The sequence below is a fragment of the Dreissena polymorpha genome, chromosome 15 (genome assembly GCF_020536995.1).
Source record: "Dreissena polymorpha isolate Duluth1 chromosome 15, UMN_Dpol_1.0, whole genome shotgun sequence".
NCBI classification, from domain to species: domain Eukaryota; kingdom Metazoa; phylum Mollusca; class Bivalvia; order Myida; family Dreissenidae; genus Dreissena; species Dreissena polymorpha.
The window spans coordinates 46,107,292-46,121,352 of NC_068369.1; the positions used below are offsets into that span (position 1 = coordinate 46,107,292).

General features: G+C 35.4%; 1 long non-coding RNA gene across 1 annotated transcript; it reads left to right on the forward strand.

Annotated features, from left to right (window-relative positions):
• The first annotated feature begins 9,248 nt into the window (after positions 1 to 9,248).
• On the forward strand, positions 9,249 to 13,683 carry LOC127861042 (uncharacterized). Its single transcript, XR_008040052.1, has 3 exons — positions 9,249 to 9,419; positions 13,241 to 13,322; positions 13,525 to 13,683. It is a non-coding gene; the product is annotated as an uncharacterized LOC127861042 (long non-coding RNA).
• Positions 13,684 to 14,061: the final 378 nt, after the last annotated feature.

A 14,061-nucleotide genomic window follows, 5' to 3' on the forward strand; every position in this document is an offset into this window, starting at 1 on the left:
TACTACTACTACTACTACTACTACTACTACTACTACTACTACTACTACTACTACTACTACTACTACTACTACTACTTCTTCTACTACTACTGCTACTACACTACATCTACTACTATTACTAGTAGTACTTCTTCTACTACTACTACTACTACTACTACTACTACTACTACTACTACTACTACTACTACTACTACTACTACTGCTACTACTACTACTACTACTACTACTACTTCTACTACTACTACTACTACTACTACTTCTACTACTACTACTACTACTACTACTTCTACTACTTCTACTACTACTACTACTACTGCTACTACTACTACTACTACTACTACTACTACTACTACTACTTCTTCTTCTACAACTACTGCGACGACGACGACGACTATTTCTTCTACTACCACTACTACTATTACTACTTTTTCTACTACTACTTCTACTACGCATTCAAATAAATGGTCAAACAAATGGATCACACTTTAAACAATAAATAGAACTAGCGTGATATGTAGATTCTACATTATTGCACTTATTTTACAATGAGATTGAAGTGTTTGTAAGCCGAACTTACGTTACACCACCGTTTTAACAAGCTTATTTTTTAAACTAAACCATTAGAATGAAATAAAAACAAGCATAAGCCATTACATGTTACCTATATAGGAATCACAATCTGCAAAATCAGGAAAAAAACAGTACAATCTATTTGTTCTTGTTAACATGGAAAAATGGCCGTTTTTGACATTTGTTCATTAAAAAAATCAGTTTTTAACAGTTAACAACCGCTGTTGTAATGAAATACATGTTAGCCTTTGTAAAATAGTGTCAAAATTGTGAACTGGCGATCAAATGCCACTATTTTAGATGGAACAAAACTGAAACACCTGTATGCTTTAATTGCAGTTTAACCCCATGATTTATTACAGAATACTCCACGATTTGTAGCAGAATAACCCATGTTCTTCATGCAGACTAACTCCATGCAAGCTTATTACAATCCATAGAAGTTAAACAACGGTGATATAATGAGGAAAAGTGGAGATTATTGCTTATATTGATGTATTGCAAGCATTGACAAATAACGATAACAAGCGTGTATTCAGTTATGTACAAGTACTCTTTAGTCATGTATGAGGTTGGCGGTAACAAAGCACATTGGTATATTTTTGTAAACTGTAGTTTATGACTAAAATATACGTGTCAGTAAATTACATTAGCTACAAACACTCCATCTCTACGTACACAGTCACTTAAATGGTATTGTTCATTTCAGTGTATCCTTCAGAAATCAATCAGAGTCAGATGAACATTTGACGTTAAGAATAGACTAGCCAGCCTAATATCTTCCTTGTTAAGGAGAAAACTCTGAACTATTGACTGGTGATGAAGTGTGCAGACAATCCTCTTTGTTGAACCACTTAAACTATTTCTACAAAACTTCCTCATCTTGTCTGACTGTTTAATTATGTAAAGGGTTTAATAAAGAGACCAAAACAATATGCCCAGCTGATGTTGTTTTACATTATAAATTTCCGTATCTATTTTCCATGTAAAAGATATGTTGTTTATCAGACTGAAGTCTGCGATATAAATTTTATAAATTCCTACGCAAAAAAATGAAAGCAAATGTGGAAAATTAATTTCAGAAAACAACCAATTACATGTTACCAAGAAAAGAAATCAATTTAAGTTATTCCACAATGTTACTTTCAGTCCATATCATACAGAACTAGATTTGTCAAACACTGATCCCCGATGATTTTTTTTGGACACAAACAAATTCACTAATTAAAGAAAATTTTACAATCATGTTCAAATACATGAACAAATACTTCACAATTCTTCATGTATTTGCGCGATGATGATCTGAAATATTAACTGTATGATGCTATATTCTTAAATCTTTTTTATTAAAGAAGGAATGTAGTTGACACATGTTCGTGGTTAAATTTCATCGTTCCTCAAAAAATTGTAACTCTGTTGCTCTGGTCTCTTTCATACCATTGCATAATTAAATTGTAATTAAATTGAAAGCGTTTTAAATTCATTTTATTATTGTTTAAATTGAGTTGCAATTCTACGAGGTTAACTTTTATTTACACTTAAAAGTATAATAAATATTTATGGGCCAAGTGTGTGGTTGAGCGCTCTAAAACCGGTTAAAACCCCCAATGCTTTGCATTGACCGTTCTAAAGCGGTGACCCAAGCTTTATTCTTATATGTGTTTATGTTGTTTTGTATTGTGCTGTTTTGTGCTGTTTTGTACTGTTTTGGCAATTGGTCACTTGCTTAAAAAATAAAGGACAAACTAATTGCATTTAACGAGAATTTAATACTGCTCAAGCAGCTGGAGTTTCACTTTTTTATATTCAATATTTCACTGTAATATTTGTGTCTCAAATGAATAAGTAGTGTATGTACTAACTTGACTTCCTATATGTTATTGTACGATTTGTAGCACAACTGTATTAGTAGTGTTTATAGAACCTTGACTTTCCATATGTTATTGTATGATATATGTCATAGCATACTACCTTAACCGTCCATATTAAATTGTATGATTATAATCACAATTGTATAAAAAGTGTATGCAAAACCTTGACTTGCAATATGTTTTAGTATGATTTGTTACACAACAGTTTTAATATTGTATACGCTATCTTGACTTCCATATGTTTGCATCATTGAAACACCAACTGTACTAGTATTTAGAACGAACCTTATTATCTCACATAACTCGTGAAATCCGAATCATTATTTTAATGTGTGTTTAACACCAAGTTTACCTCAATGACCTTACGACAATAATAGCAATTCATATAAATTGTACATAAACGTTCGTGAGTTATGTGTTTTAAATGTGTGAGGATCCATTAATCGAAAACCCATCAAATACAGACCGTGTTGTCACTATTAACGTGCGTAGATTGTATATTCAATTTGATCGCAAATAGTTATGCTTGAAAGGATTATGCCCCTTCTGTGGTTGATTTTTAGTCGTTCGCTTGCGAGTGATCATCACCTCATCTGCAAAATATGAGGCTATTAATAGATGCGGGAAAATAACACTTTTGCTGATAAACAAGTATAGTGGGTTGTTTCTTAACCTCGTTCATGTTGCATTCTTATACAGCGGGGTTAAATTTGATATTTCTGGGAAACGTTCTTTTGATCTCAACATATACTGGCGATCTTTGGTATTTACAAGAGCTAACAAGGCAATAGTAGATGGTTAAGCTTGTTTATATTCACAGTTCTCAATTTATAAAACGTTGAACATGAGTTCACCAATTACTACAGGTATACAATAGACAACCACAAAAATGCTTTATAATCGCTAAAACCGAATATAAAAAACAACTAAATATTATAATAAACATATTTTAAAAAGGTAGTCGGCGTAAATGATGACTTTGAAAAAAAGTTTGCAATTTACGTTTCTAAATAGTTGAAATTGGAAATACAAGTTTAACTATTGTGTGTTTATTAATTGTAAGTCGCATATTTACCGAATGAAATGTGTGTTAGCATTGTCAAAACTTACATTAGTTGATCAAAATTATACTACGGGAGTGCACATCATATGTATTATAGCATGCCTTATTTTGAGTATATTTCTTCACCATCGAAATATATCGTTATTAAATATTGTATTGACACGCAGTTTTCTTTCGACACATTTACATCACACTTTCATAGCCGCGTCATGCGAAAATGGGTCTTATGCGTTTCGGCTAGCTTATCTTTCGCCTAGAATGTGCATGTGCGCAGTCTGGTCAGATGCGATGCTGTTCGATATAAAGTCACTCAATGTGTTATTGTCTCAATATGTATCGCCTGACCAGACTGAGAGATGAGCAGGCTGATATGGCTATATATATGATGGGCGCATATGGAATAAGACCCATTTTCGCCAAAATCTCATTTCGAATTGTAAATGGAACATTTTAGCACAATGCTTTTCGATACAAAATTGAATTCAAAATAGCAAACTTGTAAAAAAGGGCAGCCTATCTAGACGTTCAAGAACAATTTCCAGACGTGCTGACCGAGTACGGGAGTGGTTGGATAATTAAACGATTTTCCTCTTATCTTGACACTTTACTATTTCGGTAATGTTTGTTTTCTCATCTTGAAAGCAAAACTGTGTTTATCGATAGTCAGTTAAATATTCCCCGGACGATTTAATAAACGATTACTGACCTTTAAATTCTGCGCGATGGGTTTTAAGGCGTAATTGTAACTGGGCCACAATTTGTGTCATTTGAACATGCAGAGAGTAGTCCGGAATTCTTTACACTGAACAGTGCTACATCCTTTGCGCTGAGCACAGACACAGTGATGTTGCCAAAGTTCAGATGTTTAATCTCGAATAAGCGTATTAAATATTCGAAAATATTAATGCGTGTCTGCTTGCGTTATGTAAAAGTCATTTTAGATGAAAAGCTGGGTAAAACAGCTATGCCAAAAAAGCGCATTAGTGCTCTATACCTTTGTTTAGGTCAGAGTTGTTGACACCGTGTGAAATGCTAGGGTAACAAGTAATGAATAAACAACAAAGTACGGGTCAACATGGTTGTCTTTATGACAACCTAATTCGTGAGTAAAACGTCCTGCTCGCATCTTTATTTTTGTACTTATTTTTATCAATTATCTTATTGCATATTTTACAACCACTACTATTACTATTACTACTACTACTACTACTACTACTACTACTACTACTAATACTTCTACTTCTACTACTACTACTACTACTACTACTACTACTACTACTACTACTACTACTACTACTACTACTACTACTACTACTACTACTACTTCTACTACTACTACTTCTACTACTACTACTACTACTACTACTACTACTACTACTACTACTACTACTACTACTTCTACTACTACTACTACTACTACTACTACTACTACTACTACTACTACTACTTGTTAAATACTACTACAGCTGATATTTATATATTTATTTATATTTAAATTTATATTTTGTTTTTCTGTACGGTGCTTATTTGTAAGTTCATTTATTTAGGGTAAAAAAGGGTGCAATTATTAGCATCATCATTATCATAATCATCATTATCATCATCATCATAATCCTCCTCCTCCTCCTCCTCCTCCTCATCATCATCATCATCATTATCATCATCGTCATCATCATAATTCCCTTCACCAGTTTGGCCGTTGGAGGAAATGAGGACGACGAAAATTTAATGGCACATGTTTGGTTAACATATTTTGGAAAATTGCCGATAAACAGATGCAATACCTGAAGTACGTTTTTTATTTTACAGTATATAATGCATTGGTAAATGTTAATACATGCAAGTCAGTTTTTAATTCTTAATTATCAAAATCTAAACTACACACTTGGGTGGTGTGGTGGTCGAGTGGTAACACTCTGGTCTACCATTCCAGAGGTCCCCGGTTCAAATCCCGGCCGGGGCACTGGAAATTTCAGAAATGCTTTAAGTGTTTCCCACCCAACTAGAGATGTACTGGTATGAAAACCAGGTAATTCTCGCGTGTATCGGTGCTATACACTGAGCACGTAAAAGAACCAAGGTATCTTTTCGCAAAGAGCTAGGGTACCGCACCCGGATTGTTTGTATCCCAATACTGTCTCTTCTGCTTGCTGTCTCTTCAGCAAAAAACACCAAAAAAGGACCCCATTGGAAATAAGTGCTTGCAATTTCATGGGTTATCCTTGACCGCAAGGTCAAAATACATTCATACATACAACAGCACTTCCACAATTTCAAAAATTGGTCGTCCTCACTACCAAGCCTGAAATTTTGGACGTCCCCGTCATAATGTTTGAAGTCACATTGTTATAAATGTATTTTAGTAAATCCTACCGTAAGTGTATGGAAGGGAATATCCGCCAGTACATGCATGCTGTTAAATGACAATCTAATTTTAATACAGAAGATGCATGCTGTTTAACGACATTTTTATTTTAACTATGCATATGCTTTTTGATACATGGCAGTTGAATTTTGGTTAGTTTCATTTGCTGTGCAAAAATTTCATCTTCTTTACCAAATATTGATCAGTTTATAATCACTTCATATATATCTTTACTTTTGTGTGATAACTGCAGTAAAACTGTCGGAATTTGTATAAATGCAAATTCGAACGGCGTTCTTTGTTCAACTATGTGCGTTTGGCTATGTTGCTGTTGAATTGAACTAGCTGTTAATATCTTTCTGGATCTATAGTACTTCTATAGTACTTCTTAAGTCGATTGCTATTGCGTCTCTTATTCAGAATTAGTCTACGTTTCTGAATACAGCGCCATTATAAATATTTCACGTTGCAAAACAACCAGTAGCCGTAGGTCGTGATCTAGTTTCAATGTAAGGTGTACTAAGGGCTATAGTGACATAAGTAAAGGGTTACTTAGACGACAACCAGGCGCCGTATGTCAATCTAGTTTAGACATCAGATGTACTAAAGGCTATTGTGACAGAATTAAAGGATTACATAAACGACAACCAGTTGCCGTAGGTCATGATCTAATATAAACCTCAGGTGTACTTAGGGATATGACATAAGAAAAGGATCACTCAGACGACAACCAGTTGCCGGAGTTTATGATATATTCTCAACGTAAGGTGAATTAAGGACGATAGTGACATAAGTAAAGAATAACTTGTATGACAACCAGTAGCCGTAGGTCAACCTAGTCAAAACTTCAGGTGTACTAAAGGCTAAAGTGACATAAGTAAAGGATTACTTAGACGACAGCCAGTTTCCGTAGGTCATCATCTAGTCTCAACGTCATGTGTACTAAGGGCTATAGTGACATAAGTAAAGGATTACTTGGACGACAACCAGTTGCCGTAGGTCATGATCTAGTCTCAAAGTCAGGTGTAATAAGGGCTATGACATAAGTAAAGGATCACTCAGACGACAACCAGTTGCCGTAGTTTATAATCTATTCTAAACGTAAGGTGAATTGAGGACGATAGTGACATAAGTAAAGGATAACTTGTATGACAACCAGTTGCCGTAGATGATAATATAGTCTCAACGTCATGTGTACTAAGGGCTATAGTAGCATTAGTAAAGTATTACTTGGACGACAACCAGTTGCCGTAGGTCATGCTCTAGTCCCAACTTAAAGTGCACTAGGTGTTCTAAGGGCTATAGTGACATAAGTAAAGGATTACTTGGACGACAACCAGTTGCCGTATGTCGTGATCTAGTCTCAACGTGAGGTGTACTAAAGGCTATAGTGACATAAGTAAAGGATTTCTCGGATGACAGCCAGTTGCCGTAGGTCATGATCTAGTCTCTACCTCTACGATCAAGAGTTCTCAGGTGAGAAAAATAGTTATTTTGAATGTGATTAAAATGAAAAAATATATACAATGAACACAGTTTTTTAATATTAAAATGTTCTTTTCTGATATGAAATTGAACTAACATATAATTCACAATTTCCAAATAAATATTAACCTGAACTCATAAATGAAGATTGGCAGTGGAATTCAACACAATTATGAATAGATGCAATAAAATATTTATATGACGTACATTTTACTATTTATGTTTAATGTGTAAATTTATTATAGCCTGTCATTTAATGTTTAATAAACCACTTTTATCCGAACGTTAAAAGTCTATCAAACAGTAGACCTGTTTAGATAACATCTTACTTTAGACTACATACTTCATTGACAGTATACAGTTTTGTATGACACATTAACAATTAATGAAATGAATAGAAATCCTCCCCGTTACGCCTTTATCTAGACTTCCTATTTACAAAGGACAATGATATAAATATAAAGAAACATAGAAAAAATTCAAGTAAATAAATAATAGAATACATGTGTAAAAAGAAATGCTCGACATTAATCCCTTATCTAGACTACCTATCCGAAACGGAGTCGCGCCCTGTGTAAACCAGGCTCAATGCTCGTAAAGTGTAGTAACCGATTATCACGAGCAGTCCGCACAAGCTGATACGGGACGACACATTCAGGTTGTATGGATATTTTAACAAGGAAAACACTTCTAAACGAAACTTTAATATTGCCGGCAGTGTCCCATTCTCCCTATAGCTATGATTCAAGTTGTCAGTTACTGGCTTAAGTATGTATACTTAGTACTGGTTACCTAGTTCTCCAAGGAAAAGTTTTAGTGTGGAAACTGGCCGCTGGCATATGCCTGAAAACGTTTGAAAACGGAAAACATTGACCAAAAACCGGCGAAAAAAAAAAAACTTCTAAGGCATACACGATACATTTTTTTGTCCTGTACGTTTTGTTCTTAAAAGTCACAGTGATTTTAAGGTTCTTACCCCGTCATTTGATCTTTGCAAAAAAGTACTGACGACATAAGTGTAATGGTGGGCTTTATTATATAGTTATGCTATTTGCAAGATGATTAATTTCATAGTAATTTTCGCGAAATGTATGATTTTCATTAACCAGAATGAGTTACATAAAGCTTGCGGGATAACAGATGAGTCAGAACACTAGTCTTTGGATACATATATAGTGTTCTTATTTTTAAACTTCATTTGCATGATCTTACTCAGATCGCAATACTGTGGTGAAAGATAATCTGGCCAATGTCATTATTTTATATGTTATGCATGCATTTTACAGGAGCGAAATTAATGCATCTTAACTAATATGCTTGCACCAAGTAAATTTGATGAGGGTTCGAAAAATGTAAATCCTTCATTCTACTTGTAAACAAGGAATTAAACGTCTGATCTAGAGTAAGTTGATGTTAACACTGGTCCAGTATTTGAAAAAGTACTGAAGAAAAATAAATTCATAATCAGCGCATAACGCTATAAGACTAGAGAAAACGGAAGTTTGTTAACAGGCTAACTTATAAAGGCTCTTTGCGGTCTTAAGCGGTTACCAGATGGTCCATTGTTTCGGTCCTTCAAACAATTACTCTGGTGAAAAAGTGTTCCCTTTAACTGCCGACTTTTCATATCTGAAGTAGAAACTTATCCGTACTGCATGGCCTTCCATCGCCTCTCAAGTTAACGATCATCGACAACGATATATTTGCGGAGGTTTGACACTTAAGAAGGATGGCATTTTCTTCAAAACCATTGATAATTTTCACGCAACCTTATTCGACTGTTCAAGTGAGCGCCTCTGAAATGTAAAAATGTTACATGAAAGTAACCACTTAACGTGCCAACAATCAACAATCATTAGTTTCAAAACCGAAACACGGTCATAATTGTAATGGTGGCGATGCACTGAGAGCGTAAACATCTTCAGATCACGTTTATTTGTGTCAAGGTTTTAAGGCGAAAATGAGAGGCTTCCGCTCTGAGAAAATGAGGCTTAATGCATGTGCCGAAAATTCGTCCCTGATTAGCCTGTGCAGCCCGCACATCATGAATGACACTTTCCGCTGTGTAAGTGCGTATTTCGCATAATAATAGGTACCTCTGCGTCTGAGGCTGCTTTATATGAGGACCCGGAGTAAGTCAAACATTCCTACATTTGACTCGCGAAAGATGTGATGACTTTGGAATATACCAGTTTCACATTACTATGACTGTTGCTATTTTTAGATATCACGTGACGCGTTGAATTTCAGAACGAGGCTGAACGTGTTCCTTTCTTTAGTGGAGAATATCGATGATATTATATCTGTTGATTGTTAATGTTAACTTTCCGATGATACTTGAGCACTGACACTGGTTACAATAACCTTATACATATGCATACAGGCATTTGTTAAGTAAATGCATGTACATTTGTATAAGTCATTATAATACCAACATGAAACGTTCTAACATCTAACAAATAGAGTGTGCGGGAGGGGTCTTCCCTCCCTATTTATTATTTTTAATTTTGCACTTTTCAATGTAAGTTCTAATGCTTAACACAATTCATGCTGTAATTAATTTCGTCTAAATAAAATACTATGTATAGAGAAACAAGGTATTTATAACCGAAAAATGACGTAACAGTATGCAAATTTCAATGTACACAGTGCTATATGGCAACCATATGGAATTTGAACTGTGGTAGTGTTTTCAGGCCTGAAATATTATTACTTGTAAGTTTTTATCAACATACTTATAATGCAATTAGTAAAATGATGTTTATATTTTATGTTCAATAATTATTGTATGATCATTCTGCGCTGTTATATGAATTTGCAGCCGTTAAAGCTACCGACACGACTTCATGTCGGAACGATGCTATTGAAAAATGACGTTAAACGATATGAGGTCGATGTATATCGACCTAATATTTATAGATGCATACTATTGATATTGGCGTGTTATGCCCCCATAAAGCGGAAGGCATTAAGCATTGCAGGTATCCATCCGACAGTTCGTACGTGTGTCCGTCTGACTAGATTTTACATAATTAGTGTGCTCTTTTTGTCACAAGGCTTAATGATTTGCGTAAATTGACGTCCACAATTAGCCTGTGCAGTCTCCATATGCTAATTATCGACGACACCTGCTGCATAAACTGAATTAGCGTTCAGAAGCGACTTCCTTTAAACGAACATAAAATCCGAAAGTTTTGACCCGGATTAGCCTATGTGGACCACACAGGCAAATCTCGGATGGCGCTTTACGCATATGCTTAAATCCATAAGTTCACAGAACGCGGCTGATATTGTACCAAGTGCGCCGATGATCCAGCAGGGACTACACTTGAACAGGAAGAAGAAGGCAACAACCGACTTTCAACACTGAATAATAACAACATGTTTTGTAGCGCTTACCCAAATCTCGATGTTTAACACCTAAACACGCTCGAGGTGGTGTTTTGATATGGTGTTCATCTTACACTCGACATGTCCCCGATTCGTTAACCACTCAGTCCCATCAACGTTGAAGCGTTCTCAACAGCTCATCGGAACACAGCTATCATGAGTTCTATACAGGAATCGACGCAGTATGAGTGTCTCAATATGCCTTCTAACCAGGGAACTTTCGATAAAATATCTTTAACATAAATAAGCCGCGCTATGGGAAAACGGGGCTTAATGCATGAAGTCCGCAAAGGCTAATTGGGGTTGACACTGTCCGCTTTAACGAAATTTTTCATTTGAAGTAATTGTATTTTTAGCGAAAATCCGGTTAAGGCGTTAAGTGTTGTCCCTGAGTAGCCAGTGTGCAATACACAAGCTAATCTGGGAAGAAACTTAACGCAGATGCATTAAGCATGTTTTTTCCCAGTGCTCAGTTCAATGTAGTTTAAACTTAACTTCTTAAGGTCTTATAGTGTGAACACGGAAATGCGGTGCTTAAATTGCGGTATCCGGTTACATCATGCATGGTGTCCCAAACAGATAAAATGTGTTAAAGTGTTTGTGTCACACATCTATTTTACATATTGTTGCCATTAATGCGGTACTTTGTATAAACAATTACTTTTTGAGATTATGATTACTGTATTAAAACAGCATTTTATGAAAGCTATAAAAAAGGCACTATGAATATAACAAACAATGACGATGCTTTAGGAAGAGGATCAAGTTGTTACCGTATCTATATTAATTTGGTATTTTGAGAATTCGCGGCTGGCGAATTTTAAGTAACGATCACGCTAAAAATATCGAATATTTCGTAAAATAAAGCTAACCCATACAAAAATCATTGTTCCGTTTAGCAAAATGCAGAATTTCAACGTAAGATGTTATGTGGTAACATTTATTGAACGAGATACAAAATGCTCGTTTTTATTTCTGTGTGTCACAAATAATTCAATTTGTATTTCCCGCGAAATATCCGATCATTTACGGGCGAAGGCGAGATTGGATTTGGTCAGCGTCGGAAGCATGACGGAAGCAGATTTCTGGGATAGTTTGTATAAATTATGCAAATGAACGCAACCCGAATGAATCCGATCCTGACTCGATATCATCTACAAAAAGAAAGTAGATGACATCGTGGAACGATATTAAGATGCTTTGAAGCTGCCGAACGTTTGTATTTTAACGTTTTTACACCAATGTAACTTGTTTTAGGGTTTTTCTATTGTAAATAACCATCGTATGGTACTATTTGTTGTTGAAGTTTTTCATATACTGTATTAGCATAATACAGTACGCATGTAGTAATAGTGGACGTGATCATGGCTTTAAAGGGATCTTTTCACGCTTTGGTAAATTGACAAAATTGAAAAAAGTTGTTTCAGATTCGCAAATTTTCGTTTTAGTTATGATATTTGTGAGGAAACAGTAATACTGAACATTTACCATGGTCTAATATAGCCGTTATATGCATCTTTTGACGATTTTAAAACCTAAAAATTATAAAGCGTTGCAACGCGAAACGATTGAATAATTTGGAGAGTTCTGTTTTTGTCGTTAAATTTTGTGAAACTACGAAGATTGCTTATATAACGTATAAAATATGTTCAGAATGTGTACACGGCGGAATAGCTCAGTAGGTTAAAGCGTTTTTACTTCAGGACTCTGGCAGGACTCCAGGGGTCACTGGTTCGAAACCTGGTCCAGGAAATGTTCTTTTCCTTTTTTTAATTTTATTATTGATTTTTTACTGGAGCTTTTACGATCCAATGTTTACATTTATCGATATAAAGCATTTAATGAATAAGTTAAAAAATGCCAAAATCTGTGAAAAGGCCCCTTTAAAGGAAAAGTTCTAGTACGACAATTTTTTTGTTTATCTACAGAAGCCTCATTCTGATAAAACTTTGTTTAATGCATGTGCGTTTAGTGTTGTCCCAGATTAGCTATGCAGTCCGCATAGGCCAAACACGGACAGCACGTTCCGCGTAAAGCAGATTTTCGTTTAGAAAAGACTACCTTTCAACCAAACATTCCATGAAAGCGGAAATCGTAGTCCCTGATTAGCCTGGCATTTAACCCAGTTTTCCCAGATCGAGGCTCATTTGCTTTTTTTTACTTAATGTGTTGATCTACATTATTCGTGTTATTTTCTAACATGCAACATAAATCAACATGTACATACAAATAGGTGTGTTATATTAATTTTTATTTTTACAAAGATTGTCTGTAACGACAGTCTTCGCGTTTACGCCGTAAACGTTTAGAATTACGCTTTATATAGAACAACGATTTTGTTAGTCTTCATAAAAAGCCATATACAATCAGTAACGTTTCAATACATTTGATTCTCGCTCTGGAAAAAGAGGTTTAATGCAGGTGCATAAAGTGTCATGACATAATAACCTGTGCATTCCGAGTGTATTGTATTTTGATTGTATTTATGTATTTCAGAGGAAGTCTCTTCTTAGCGATAACGAATTAAGGAGGAAAGTGCCGTCCCATATAAGCCTGTGCGGACTGCACAGATTAATCGGTGATGCAACTCTTCGCGCATGTATTAAACCCATTTTCGAATACAACACTGCGAAATGCGTCAATCTGATGCAAACGACCTACTCTCCATAGTTTGTTCAAATACCTTTATAATAAATGAACGAGAAAACCACAACTTTGGCCCTTGTTTTAATATTTATCATATCGATGTAAGTTTCAATCAATTTACAAAACATTTCCAGCATGTCGACCATCACAGAAGACGTCGGTTGCTACGACAACGGCGGATGCGATGGCAACACGGCCCGGAATCACCCGTGTGAAACCATCAGAAGACACAACTGCTTTGAAAACTAGCAGGTTTTCATTTTATTTACCATTCGAATTGGAAGGCTATTCATTTGCATATACCCTTCAGTGCATGTCGCTTGCCAACCAGGTTCAAAACTATAAGGTAAATGTCAAACCTTTACCTTTAATTACACGCAGTTTTTTTAAACGGGCTTGGCAACGTTGTATATCTAGTGGCTTTCACGATCAATCGAACCTTGTTCTGAGAAAACTGGGCATAATGCATGAGCGTAAAGTGTCGTTTAAGATTAGCCTGTGAAGTCCGCACAGACTAATCAGGGACGACACTTTCCACCTAAACTTGATTTTCGGTAAGGAGGGACTTCCTTGAAACTAAAAATACCATTAAAGCAGAAAGTGTCGTCCCTGATTAGCCTGTGTGGACTGCACAGGCTAATCTAGGATGACTCTCTACGCACATGCATTAT